General features: G+C 42.9%; 1 protein-coding gene across 4 annotated transcripts in view; it reads left to right on the forward strand.

The window, feature by feature from the left end:
* Window positions 1-4,001: 4,001 nt before the first annotated feature.
* PHF3 (PHD finger protein 3) overlaps window positions 4,002-13,607 on the forward strand; it is a 57,536-nt gene continuing 47,930 nt past the window's right edge. For 2 of the 4 annotated variants that reach the window (XM_055810464.1, XM_055810463.1), the window contains exon 1: window positions 4,009-8,100. The gene's annotated coding sequence lies outside the window, so the exon portion shown is untranslated. Of the gene's footprint in view, window positions 8,134-13,607 lie in introns of all 4 variants that reach the window. The other 2 variants (XM_055810462.1, XM_055810466.1) reach the window with 2 other exon arrangements.

A 13,607-nucleotide genomic window follows, 5' to 3' on the forward strand; every position in this document is an offset into this window, starting at 1 on the left:
CCCATTCTCAGGCTTCATTGGGATGTCTGATGTCAGTTAGCTCTTTGCTGTGTAAGGCTTGTTTCACACCTTGAGTCTTGACCTCCCAAGTTCTTGAATTCCTTGATTTGTTCCTGTTTTCTCTGTCCAGAAATTCTTGGTCATTTCTATTTTACTTGTTTACTTGTCCTCAAAACTCCCTTCTGGACCTCTTTAATTGGTATTTAGTTTTCTTCACTGGAAAAAGTTAAGCACTATTTAATGGCACTTGATGTTTACGTTCTTGTCTTCCAGCACCACCAAGTATTTATGCTACCTTAAACTTGAGTCTCGGTAAGTTGTATTTAATAGTGAGCCCTTCCCTCTTTGAAGTGTAAAAGGAGAAAATTCAGAGGTTCTGAGCCATGTGCAGGAAGAGAATAAGAAAGAATTATCACATATTCTTGGACTGAAGCAGTAGGATGTTTTTGAAGGAAGGCTCCTAACTGTCCCATTTAGAGACACAGAATAATTTCGATCGTGGTGGTGAGGTGAAGGTGAGGTGAAGGTGATCTAGTCCAATGCCATGCTTAAAGCAGGGCTAACTTCACAATTAGATCAGGTTATTCAGGAGTCTGTCTAGTCAAGTTTTGAATATCTCCAAGGATGGAGATAACTCGGCCCCTTCCGGACCTCTGGTTTGACTGCCCTCCCAGTGGATACTCTTCCTCTTCCCTTGGTAGCTAGTCAGAATTTTCCTGATGAAACTTGCCTGTTTCTCCCATTATTTCACTGTGACCTTGTCACAGTCCACTCAGTGGACCCAACACTCACAGACCTCCAAGAGTCTGTCTCTTCCTCTCTACATCCTTCTGTTAGGTACCTGAGACAGCACTAAATTTCCTTCCTTAGCCTTATTTAAGGATGAAGAAACAGATCTGTCAGTATGAAGACAGGTTGAGAGAGTTGGGGTCGTTCAGCCTCAAGAAGAGAAGGCCCCAGGGAGACCTCACAGCAGCCTTCCAGTAGCGGGCCTACTTCTCAAGCGGGCCTATAAGAAAGCTGGAGAGGGGAAGGGCAGAGTGATAGGACAAGGGGGATGGCTTTAAACTGGAAGAGGGGGGGTTGAGATTACATATCAGAAAGAAATTATTTACTGTGAGGGTGGTGAGACACTGGAGCAGGTTGCCCAGAGAAGCTGTGGGTGCCCCGTCCCTGCAAGTGTGCCAGGCCAGGCTGGATGGGGCTTGGAGCAACCTGGTCTAGTGGAAGGTGTCCCTGCCCATGGCAGGGGGTTGGAACTAGGTGATCTTTAAGGTCCCTTCCAACCCCAACCTTTCTATGATTCTATGTGATTTGGTCCAAGCCTCTAATCATCTCAGTGACCCTCAACCACGGCTCACTCCAGTTTTTCAATATTTTTCTTGTACTGGGGAGCTTAAAACCAGATACAGTACTCCAGATACAGTCTATAATCACTTCCCTTGACCTGCTGCCTGCTCTCTTTATGATGCAGTCTTTCTATTCAGTTTGTCCACCAGGACCTTTCTCCAAAGCTGCTTTCTTGCCAATTGACCCCCAGCCTGTACTGGTGCATGGGCTATTACATCTCAGATGCGGGACTTAACAACATCAACTGCATCTGTTGCTCTCCATCTTATCCTATGCTAGCAGACTGGTTGCACATAGCTCGACCTTGGCAAATCCAGGTTGGCTTGTACATAATCCTTTCTTTTTCATGCACTTCCAGGCTTTCAGGTGGATTTGCTCCATAACCTTCCTGGGAAAGGAATTGAGGCTGATGGATCTGTATTTCCCTGGACCCTCTTTCTTGAAGGTGTGCGTGAAGTTTTCCTTCCTCCAGTCATCAGAAACCTCCCCAATCACCATGACCTTTCAAAGACGAGAGCAGCCTCAACAACTTCATCCAGTTCAAACAGTACCCTTGCATGCATACCATCTGATCCAGTTAGCTTAATTGCTCTTAAACTCCATCTTTCTTTACAGTACCTCCATGTTGAATAAGAAGACAAAGGCTACAAAGTTTATGGAAATAAGGATGTAGAATGAGAATACTTCACACGGAATCAATTCCAAAGAGCTTCATATCTTCTAGTTGGAGAAACTGAAAAAATGTCAACGTCCAAATTCAGAAAGGACTCTTCACATTTCAAGTTCAGAGGCAAGAGGTACCAATCTCTTCTCCCTTGTATGCAGTGATAGGACGCACAGGAATAGTTCAAAGATGCACCAGGAGAGGTTTATACTGGACATTTGAAAGTGTTTCTTTACTGAAAGGGTGGCCAAACACTGGAACCGCCTTCCTAGAGAGGTGACCAATGCCCCAAGCCCGTCAGTGTTTAAGAGGCATTTGGACAATGCCTTTAATGACATGCTTTAGCTTTTGATTGGCCCTGAAGCGGTCAGGCAGTTGGACTAGATGATCACTGCAGGTGCCTTTCAACTGAAATAGTTGCTCCTCTCCTCTCTTCCATTTATGTACCATGACAGTCAGAGGCAGGCACCCAGGGGCAGTTTTTGATCTGCTGTAGCTAAGGCTGGGACTGAACCATGCAACTGCCGTTGTCTCCCTACATACTCAACTTCTCTCCCTGAGAAGCACAGGGAACAGACGCCTGTTTATGTTGGCAGGACACCGATGCTAGGAACAGATTTACTGCAGAGCTGAGCAGTACACAGCCAGCATTCTTATGAGCACATCACATCATGAAGTGATGCAGTGATGCAGAGCTATGGAGGTTCCCACTCATTCAAACTGCAAACACAGTACTGTATAGCTGGAGGTTAGCAAGTTCAGTATCTATACAGAAGAAAGGGAAAAAAAAAAAAAAAAAAAAAAAAAGAGTAGGCCACCTTTGGGCCTGTAATAACGAATTCTGAGGGAAAAAAATAGATGGAATAAAATGCAGAATGGATTTCCCAGAGGTTATTAAGCTACACTAGAAATTATTAGTTAAATGGGAGAAGGAGATTTAGTGGAATAGATTTCAGGTAGAAAAGGTGGGAGACAATAACAGATAATAACAGAAGTCTGGAAAGAGGGTGAATAGAATTTCTCAACAATTGATTCAGGAAATGCACTTCTGTGTATGTGTATATATGATTATAATAAATATATGATAAGTAATATATCATCTTACATAAACCCACATAATATATAATATTATATCTATTTAGATATAATAATTTAACTGCATTTTCATAAAACCTAGAATATGATCAAGAATTGTGCTGATTGAGGAAGATGAGAATTGCATGCATAGTCCTTGTTACATTTGTCCAAGACAGATGAACTCAAACTAAAGCATGTGCATTTAATAAAATTTCTTCTGCAACAGCCTGGAGGACTTTTAGCAATATCAGATTCAAACTCTGAGTCTTTTAAGGTCTTTGATTTTTGCTTTCTAGAGTGATGTATCATATATTCTTCATTCATAAACTAATTTATTTTATTGCATTTTTCCTTAGTCTTCATTTACATTTTTCTTTATTTAGAATCATGTGATTAAGAAACAATTTGCTTATTTCTGTGCAGCGGTCACCTTAAGGTCTCTTGGTTCTGTGCTCTGATATTCAACAGAACAGTCCCACAATCCAGCAATTCCAGCAAAAAGGCATACTGCCAGTGTCTGCCTCCAGTACCATGCCCACACCCCTGCTACTTGATGCAGTATCACAACTCGTTATTGAATGTGCATAGAGTGTAGAGATGGGGAACGTGCACAAAGGAAGTAGAATGCTCAACCTTACTGGAAAAGCAGAGAGGAAACCTCACAGGTCAGAAACCAGCCTTACAGCAAACTTGCATAGATTGTTAATGCCAAACATGTCATGTACACACTACAATGTATACAAATAAATCTATAGGAATATATATATAATTACTTATCTGAATAAACTTTTCTTAGAATAATAATTGATGGTCTCTCAAATCTCTTCTTACAAATAGGGGGGAAAAAACCCTTGATAAATATCAAATGAGCATTTATTAAAAATAAAATTATTTTTTACTATTATTTACTGCCATACGATTTTCTCCATGAAACATAAAAAATAAGGTAAACAGTACAGGAGTGAAATCTCAGGTGTTCAGGGGATTAGTAACTCTAGCAGCAGTTCCATAGGCAACAGCCCAAGCTAGTCTGGGAGGTAAGTCTCCCAGGCCTGTTTTGTGCTAGCTATCACAGTTTGTTCTGTGCTCCAAAACTTCATTCAAGGATTTTTTTTTTCCCTGGTTTACAGAAATGTCTGCAAGTAATTGAAACTTCGCCTTTTTTCAGGCTTGAATCTGTATATTCCATTGAATAATTCTTGATAAATAGCTTGTGGGTTTTGTATGTTTCATCTCTCTACTAAAATTTACCCTCAGTTATACAATCAATGGCTAAACATCCTTTGTCTTCAGAACTTTGTCTTTGTTCACCAAGCTGTATTGTTCGTTTGAAAAGCCGCAGTCCCTTTTCACCTGTGGAACTGGATGGTTTTCTGCTGCTTTCTAGATTATGACATGCAACTGCTGTTTGATCCAATGACTGGCAGCTGCTAGCTAGTCTGTATGTGGGGAAAGAGAATGATCTTATCTTAAACTTGGTGGAAAGTGGGTAAAGTGGACCATGTTACAGTTCCTGTACTAACTAAAGCAAGGAAAGGTGGGCAATGAAAGGAAAAAGTGTCAAAATTCGATAGTCTTAATAAAAAGATGTGCATTTTCACTATGCAACTAGAAAATTTTAGATTATTGGCTGTTATTCCTCTGCATTTGTAGAAGTCAAAGAATTCTTATTACAACAAAAATTAGAAAAGATCTGAAGAACTAACAACTTTAAATTTTGCTAAGGATAGTAGTGCACAATAATTCACATCCAACAGGCTTCAAATGAGCTAACTATGGAGTTTCTTGAAGTATTGATATTGGTGAATCCTGGATATTATTAACAGTCAGTCTGCTATTCATCCTGGGAAAAATCACGGCAAATGTGATATGAAAGGCAGTTACCTAATTAAGAGGTGCAAAAGTAATATTTATGATTTTTCAGAAAACAGACAGCAGGAAAAAGTAAACTTGTTCAGTGTTGTAAATTCAGCAGATAAATGCAACTGCTACTGTAGTATATATAATTTATTTCAGAGGTCTAATTCTGCTTTGTATGACATTCTAAGAACTTATATAATTTACAAAAGAAATGCAACACTTGGGTTTTAAAATCATTTAAATCAAATATCTTGAGAAAATTCAAAGAGACATACCCAGCCAAAAAGAGATGTTCCTGTGAGACACTGCTTGAATAGTTATTGGCCTACTGCTATAACATATCTCAGCTTTTGACAGTAGCAAATACCACTACCCTGCAGCATGGGAGAAAACCTGTTAGTCTGCTACCATACCCGATAACTTCTTTATCCAGTTAAGCATATGGAACAATCTAACTCCTTTCTGCATTTTGACAGCTGGAGAACCAGTAATTAACACTCAAAAGTGAGCCATGTTTAAGACCAGTATGATATCTGACTCTGTACAACATATTTTCAAAAATACCATTTAGGAAAAACATGGAAGGGCAGGGCAAGGCTGTAAGGAAAATAATTCAGGAACCTCTTTGAAAAAGCTGTGGCTGAAAAGAGACTCGTAACGATAAGCAAAGAAACTGCCTTCTGCTGCTGCTGCTGCTGCTTTCTCTTTTGTTGAGGGCACTAGTAAACTTCCCTGAAAATATATATATGGAAGCAACTTGGAAGATCTAGACTATTTCCAAGTAGCTCATGTGTAAAGAGAAAACATGATAAAAACATTGCTAGGAAAGATAGCAGATGGTGTAGCTGTAATTGTGTATAGCTGATCTGTCATTGGACACAAAGATACCTATATAATTGTCCATTGTGGTGTTTTCTTTTTTCTTTTTCTAAATGTTAAATTAAACCACAACATAGGTGCTACAGGTGGGCAATTTCACTGTACATGTGACAGGCAATTGTGACTATAAAGGGACTGGCACAGCATGGTTCATGGCAAGAGAGGTATACAAACTCTATTAGACTGGATGGGTCACTGGAGTTATGTGACTTTTGAAAGTGTAAAGAAAGAATTGAATAGGACAATGAACAATGATCAGATTACTACCAGTGCTTTGCCTGCTGCTTGTCAAAAATAATGAGATCAGAAGGGTTGCATGCTGGCAAATTTGTGCAATGCAAATGCGTTAACTGAATTTCACTTCAGACAGCAATTTCATTTCTTAGTATAATCTCGACAATATATCAGAGGTTTAGTGCCTTGTTGAAAGACTGTCTAAAAAGGCTTTGAAGAAATTACTGTAACCAGCCCCATAGTTCAGTTCTGTGCCACCGAAAGAAGGCAGTATATTTTTAAAGGTGCTTGCCTTCAAAAGGAGAGACAATTTCTGAAACAGAGAGCACAGGAAGAAAATTGGGAAAACCCCACTTGCAGTGATGTGCATAAAGGTGATTCAAGAAAGACAGGGAGAAAAATTTTGAGTGGGTTAAAACCTGCTCTGCTTCAAAGGTGTTCCTATCTTGTTTCAAGGATCATGCGTAGTGGCTGAAAATGTCACTGTGTTACCATGCCTTCAGTTTAAAGCTTCCTTTCTTACTGTGATGGTAGCAAGGGAAATATGTAATATATTTCAGCCTTTATAGCACCACAGAAAGCCCTAGAGAACACATATCACAAAGACTCAAAACGAAACTGAAAAAAAGAAAAAGGAAACCCAACCCATTTTAACTTTATCTTTTTGCTATTCTTTTTGTCCTGACATCATTCAATATCTGCATTTCATTACAAAATATGAGGAATACGTAAAGGTGGTGTTAATATACAGTCATTCAGAAGATAATTCTAGATTTGATTTTCATAAGTAATGTTCATAATCTGTTTCTCTTTTGTGGGTGTATTCTATTTGAAACTTGGTATATGCAATAAACCCTCAGTGCTGCACTTTACACTAGCCATCAGGCTGAAAGTAGCATAACATGTTGCATTTAACCAATGCTGTTAACACAAACAAGAAAGAGCCTTTTTCTTAGGCAACTTTATGTAGAGACCAAGTCACTTCAGGTTCCGTGACCTTACAAGCTCACACGGTACAAGCCCCTTTGGTGGGGATGTGTGTGAGCGTATGCCACGGGCATCTACATTACACACTGGGGACGTGTCACCAGAAGAAAAGGCCGAGGGGACATGACGCATGCCGAGAGCCAGCGTGAGTGTCTCCCCAGGACTGGCAGGTTCCGGACACTGTTCCTGTTCAACCTGTAGCGGCACACCGAGAGCTGAAGGCATCCACACAAGGCCGCCGGCGCACGGAAGGGCTGGCAGCCATCAGGCTGTGTAACACGGGCTGCACCGGCGGCAGCGCCCCGCAGGCGAAGGCCGCGGGCTCACACACGCACCCGCCGGAGCGGTGCCGGCCGCCCTCAGCCGGGGCCGCGGCCTGCGCCCTGCCGCCTGCTGCCTCACGGGGCCGAGGGCACACCCGCCGGCCCTACCCGCCACTCCGCAGGCCTGGCAGAGGCCACGGCCCGGCCCGTGCAGCTGCGGCCGCGGGGCCGCAGTTTCGCCCACAGCCCCCACGAGGATGGCCGGGACCCCGGGTAAGCCTAGAGGCCGGCTCCGGTGCCAGCGCCTTCGGGGGCCTGGCGCGGCAGCGGCCCGTGAGCGCGGCTAAGTCATGGGGCGACAGGTCTCATCGGGAAGAGGCCGCAGGCGGCACAAAACACCCGAAACGCTGCCCGGCCCGGCCACCGCCCCGCAACCCGGCGCACCTGCCCCCGGTCGCCCCCGGCCCAACCCGGCCTGGCGCTTGCGCAGCGGCGCGCCCGCCCCCCCCGTAAACAGCGCCGTCACGTGAGCGGCCGGGCCCGGCGCGGCGCCGCTCGCCTGACGCCGCGGGGGCGCGCCTACGGGGCAGCGGGCACGCGGCCGGCACTCGAGCCGAGCCAGGCCAGGCCGGGCCGGGCGGGACCACTGGGGCCGGGGAGGGGAAGCCCGCGCGCACCCCCGCTCCCACAGGCCGCGGGCCTGCGCGAGCCGCCCCCTCTCCCTCACGGCGCGGCCGCCGCGTCCTTCCTCCGCGGCTCCGGGGCAGCGCTGGGCAGCGGAGCGGGGTGAGTTACCGCCACCGGGCCGCGCTGCGGCAGGTAAAGGGGGAGGACGGGAGGGGGCGAAAGGGCCCGCCGCGTTGCGCGGCTTCGCCCTGCCTTCGCCAGGCGGCCGGGCTGGGCCGGGTCGGGCCTGCCGCGGCGGTGGCGGGGCCGCGGCCTGTGTCGGCCTGGCCTGGCGGCGGGGCCCAGCGCGGCGGGTCGGCCCGGGTGGGACGGGGCCTGCTTCCGCCGCGGCGCTGCCGGCACGGGCTGGGCGCGGAGGCGGTGCCGCCGGCGGCCCTTGTGCGGAGACGGCCCGCGGTCTGGCTGCGGGCCCGAGGGGCGCTCCGCGGCCGAGCCCCCGCCGCTCCCCTTCGCCCGGGCGCGGCCCCGCGGCGTCGGCGCTGACCTTGCGGAGGGTGCGCCCCGCAGACCCAGGGCTGGCCGAGTCGCGGGCTCCTCGCCCTGCCACCTGACATGGCGCTGTGGCCACGGCCGCTGCGGCGGCCTCTGCCGTACCCCCACCCCGGCGTCCGTGCGCGATCTTGCCGCAGGCTCCCTGCCCGGAGCCGTGCTGCTGCTGACTTTACCGCACCGCCTTCCCTGCCGCGCGTTTACTGGGTCTTGCCCCTTCTTAGCGGTGCTTGTCCCTTGCGACCTCGTGAGCCGCTGATGGCTTCTTGCCCCATACAAACCTGAGGAACAAACCCCAATTTAGACCTTGCTGTTCTTCCTGCTATTGGTGTGACCTGTTCGGGCTCCTCCTCCCGTCTGTCAAACTTAGCATCATCAACAACTTCTGTGTTTAACTCTTGTGTATAGTACCCACTGTAGGAAGTCCAGGAGAAAACGTGGTCATCGGCTGTACTCTGGTGATTCAGTGGCCTGGTGGTATTTCCAGGTCCTGTTCTTGGATGAGATGCTCTTTCTGAGGCAGTGCGTACTCGCTTCTTGTTTGCTACTGGAATGCAAATAATTAATATCTGTAAGACTTTGGAAGAGCCATTACTCATGTGATTGTGAGTGTGCTTTTTATATGGTCTGCACAATGGAGACCAGTTACAGTTACGAGGTGGGGGTTTGGAAGAAGAGCGCTCTGTGCAGTGTAGGTTGAGTTAGAGAAATAGCCTGTAGAATGAAGCATAAAAGTGAGGAAGGAAAGACAGGAGCATGGGGTGACAACAGCTGTACCCTGCAAACTGTAGCTGTGGTGGTGTCTTTTATGTATCTGTTAATCCATTATGTAATTTCTATACAATGGCTTTTATAAAAATTGATGCTAGCAAACAGTAGAAATACTATAGCATTAAATGTAAGGATGGTAAACATAACAGCATCTCTTTAACACCACTATTTCATGGTTTGTTTCACTTAATAAATCAATGTAGTAAGGTTTGAGAGACAGTAAGGGAGATCTTGAAAACCTGGATTTTATATTTCTTGGAATAATTTAACTTTGGTGTTTACATTTAGTGTGTAGGCCACAGTGAAACTGCTGGTCAGCACTCTTTTTGCTTTATCAAGTAGCTTCTGCTTTTAATTTCTATAGTTAGCTTTAAAGATCATACATATAAATATGGAGTTCTGAACACACCTGTCAGCTGTCATTGCCTGTTGCTCAGTCATTCAGTTTTTATGTGCATTTTACGTTTGCAAACCCTCAGGAATTTCAAAGAACTGAAAGGGCACCTAACTACCAACCATGTAGGCTAGATTTAATTCAATACAGTGAACTAAAGTAATTCAACACAGTGATGTGTTGCTAAGAAAGCAAAAGCTCGAAAAAGCCTGTAATTTTTATATGCCATACTTCTGTGACCTCCTCTTTTTAGAAGGCTTTGTTCTACCTCTTGGATTAAATACTACTCATGTTGTGCAAAGAGCTGAGCTGATGTATGTTGCATAACATTTTTTTAGGTTTTTTTTTTAAGGGAAGTTTGTATTTTAAAAAAAATTAATTTTCCCTGGTCAACTTAAATACAGTTAAATCCAAGTCTTAAAAATACTAAGGGGTGCTAATTTATTTGTAGGAAATAATAAACTTTCTTTTTATATAAATATTATTCAGTCATATTATGTCAGAAACTTTTTTTTATCGCAAGGGAATACTTTTGGAAGGTAATATTATGAAGTAGCAGTGGCAAAGCCCACTAAATTGGTATATTAGTGTTCATTATATAGCAGCAAAAAGTGAAAAATACAGACAGCTTGTGACATCTGCCTGAATGGTGCCAATATTAGCTACATGATGGATGGTATATTTCTGTGGAAAACTTCACGAGGCTTAGTCATTAAGCTTCTAACTATTTCTGAAAAAAAACCAACCCCAGACCAGCCCCACCCTAATTCTAATGTGTTTCCAGATGAATAATTATCAGAGAGATGCTGACAAATTCAAAAGGTATTACAAATGAAATTATTCTTTCTGGGGTGACTCACAAATAATCGATGTAACCAGTTACACAGCTTAACGTTTATACTGTGTTTAAGTTGGAAATACTTGAAACAATTCTTGAGGAACTTGAGGATGAAAATGAGTTGAAGAGCATAGCAGTAGTGATGGAAAAATAATCTGTCCTTTTTTCTTTTCAGGGAAGCGCCTCTTGGTAGTGAGTTTACAAATTCTAGACATACATGCAGTAATGGAGGGAGAGATTAATAAAATTATGTATAATCTTTGATTATGCTTAATTTTTGTGGGATTTAAGGGTATTCATTGATGTGACTGTCCAGCAAAGGAAAACAGTGTACTTTACAAAAAACGTTTGTAAGATTTCACAATGTAAAGAAAATTTCATGAAAGAACACAATTTACAAATGCAGCGCTATGTGCCTCTTCTAGCTGTGAAGTGACGGTGAGGAATGTTTCGGGTGTTTTTTGTTTGCTTTTTTTTTTTTTTTTTTAAAGAAGAGGTTCAGAAGATAACTGTTAGGTTGACTTTCTGTAATACAACAGTTTGATCTTGTGTGATTAAGAAAAGGTTTCTTTTACTTCTTCTACATTTCTTTGGTCTTCTAATTAAATCCTTTATATGAAGTTTACTTTTTTTCCCTGTTCACTGAAATGAGGTACAGGTTTGGCTGGTGAATAATTCTTTTCAGTAGTGAAGGTTTAATAAAGAAAATAGCTTGAGCTGCCTGTCCTTCTTCAAACACCATGATAATAAGTAGTAAGGGATCTGCTGTATCAGTGAGGGGAGCAGCGTATACCTCCAGATTATAGATAGATTTTGGGATGTGGTTATCGGTTAATATATCAGACTATTGAGATTTCAGTAGCAGGGTGATAAGGTTTGGGTCGGTTGAGGTCTGAAGACTTTATGGTAAGGGAAACACAAAAATAGTACGGAAGAGATGGTTAAGAATGTTCAGATGTGAAATGCTCAGATTTACATTTCTTGTTCTTTGTTCTGTGGCAGGGCTTTGGTTTTGGTGCCATTAGATCTTTAATCTTAAATGAGGGATTAAAATAATAAATAGGAGATTTTTGTAAGGAAGCAGATGGCATATGGTTTCTTATGGGTTGATGTTTCTGACGTACAGCTTTGGTGTACCTGGGCCTCCTTTACAGGAATATTGATGCATCAAATTAACCTGTTGAGTGTGTTTTGCTGTTAGACAGGTCTTTGACAGTGTTCTGTTTGATAGGAGGTGGGTGAACAAGAATGAGTGTAACTAAATTTGACCTAAGGCCGAAGTTCAGCAAACCATATTCCATCCAAGTGTTGTATCCTTTTTTTGAAAAAGGACACTGACATTTTCTTTGACAGTTTCAAACACATTTTTGTGGCCACATTGCAATTCATGTGCTCATAAATAGAATTGGTTGTCCTGTCAAAAATGTTTTGTCAGTTAAGTTAATCTTGAAGACTGTCCTAGATGATGGGATTTGAGCTAATGTGAACCAAAAAAAGTGCATTGATGTGAAAGTTGTAAAGCTGAGGTTTTCTTGCCAACTCTGCCACTGATGCACTCCCTGGTATTGATTTCCTTTTTTATCCCATGATGTGTTTATTTGGCCAAAATTTGTTACTACAGAGGACCCGGGTCTCAGTTCTGGCTTTTGGTGCTGTAATATTCATAAATGTAAGAATGAATGCAGGTTTTAGTGCTTAAAACACACAGACACATGACAGCTTAGCATTAAGTTTCAGTTAGGTCCTTGTGACCTTAAACTTTAAGGTTTTGTGTACGGTGAAGGGGGTTGATGGTAGTAAAACTTGCCTGTGCTCAGCATCAGTGCTTTCAAGCAGCATTGATTGGTAGATGGGTGATAAGTGTCAAGGTATCAGTGAGCACGTGGATGATCCCACATCACACCTCCAGTGAACAAAAATAGACATTTGATACCTTGAACATTCTTTTTAAGTACAGTAGTTACCAGAAGACTCAAGCAAAGGATTTTTTTTTTTTTAACTGCCTGTGGCATTAGTTGATTTCATGTCAGTTAAGGTGCAGGCTCAATCCGAAAACTGAAAAAAATTTTTCAGTTACTGTTACTGCCACAGAGGAATCAAGTAATAAGTGCTGAGTCAGCTTTCCCCATTTGTTTTGACATGTAAAGTGCTATTCATCCAAGTAGCTCTCTTCCTTTAGTGTACTTTTCTGACCAGTGTTTATTACTATTTGACAAAATAAATGTAATACAGTTTTTTATGGAGTCTGTTACTGTCATGCAATTTATGGAGTCTGTCATGACTAGTCCGTGCTTTCAGTCCTTTGGTGTGTGCAAGCTGAAGGAAGGTGTTTACAGAACGGACCAAATCTTCTGTTTTGAGTGTTGCAATGTTTCCAACACAGTCCAGTCAGTAATGATTTACAAAAGATTTTAAAAGCTCTAGACAGATTCAGTGAATTGGAAGCAACAAACACTATTCAGGAAAGCACATAAATGGGATGGAAAGAATAGTGATGTTACTCTGTCTTCACTAGCTTCAGATTCACTGGCTCAGGTAGGTCAATAAAGTAGATAGGATCTTCAACATCTAGTGTTTTGAGTATCTTAAATAAGCAGCTTGAGCTTTTTTCCTTTCTGTGGTTAGGTTCCTTCAGTTTTTTCCCCCCTTTGTTCCCAATTTAGGCAACTTTTTTCTGGTTACATTTCTTTATAGAAATATTTTATTTTTCTGAAGTCCAACTTCTGAGGACTTTAGTAAACCAGATTTCTTCTGAATGACAATCATTAAACATACAGGAACTGCTGTTTTATATTCTTAAGTTAAAATCCAAGCTAATTTATGAAAGTCAAAGTTAAAATGTAAACTAATGAATGAAAGTCACCCCCTGGGCAGAGAGAGGAGGAGGAGACAAAGTAATTGCAGTGAATGTTATTTAAAAGTGTGAAACCTAACTTTTGCTTAGTAAAATAGATGGTGTAGGAATACTGTTAAAACTGAATAAAACACATAGAAAATAATAACTTATAAAGACAAATACATCTAATGAAAATTCAAATATGTAGTTGGAAAAATCAAACACTTGCACATACCTGGTGTTTAAGGGAGTCTTAATTTAGAATGCAGTCAAAGACA

The sequence above is a fragment of the Falco peregrinus genome, chromosome 7 (genome assembly GCF_023634155.1).
Source record: "Falco peregrinus isolate bFalPer1 chromosome 7, bFalPer1.pri, whole genome shotgun sequence".
NCBI classification, from domain to species: Eukaryota; Metazoa; Chordata; class Aves; order Falconiformes; family Falconidae; genus Falco; species Falco peregrinus.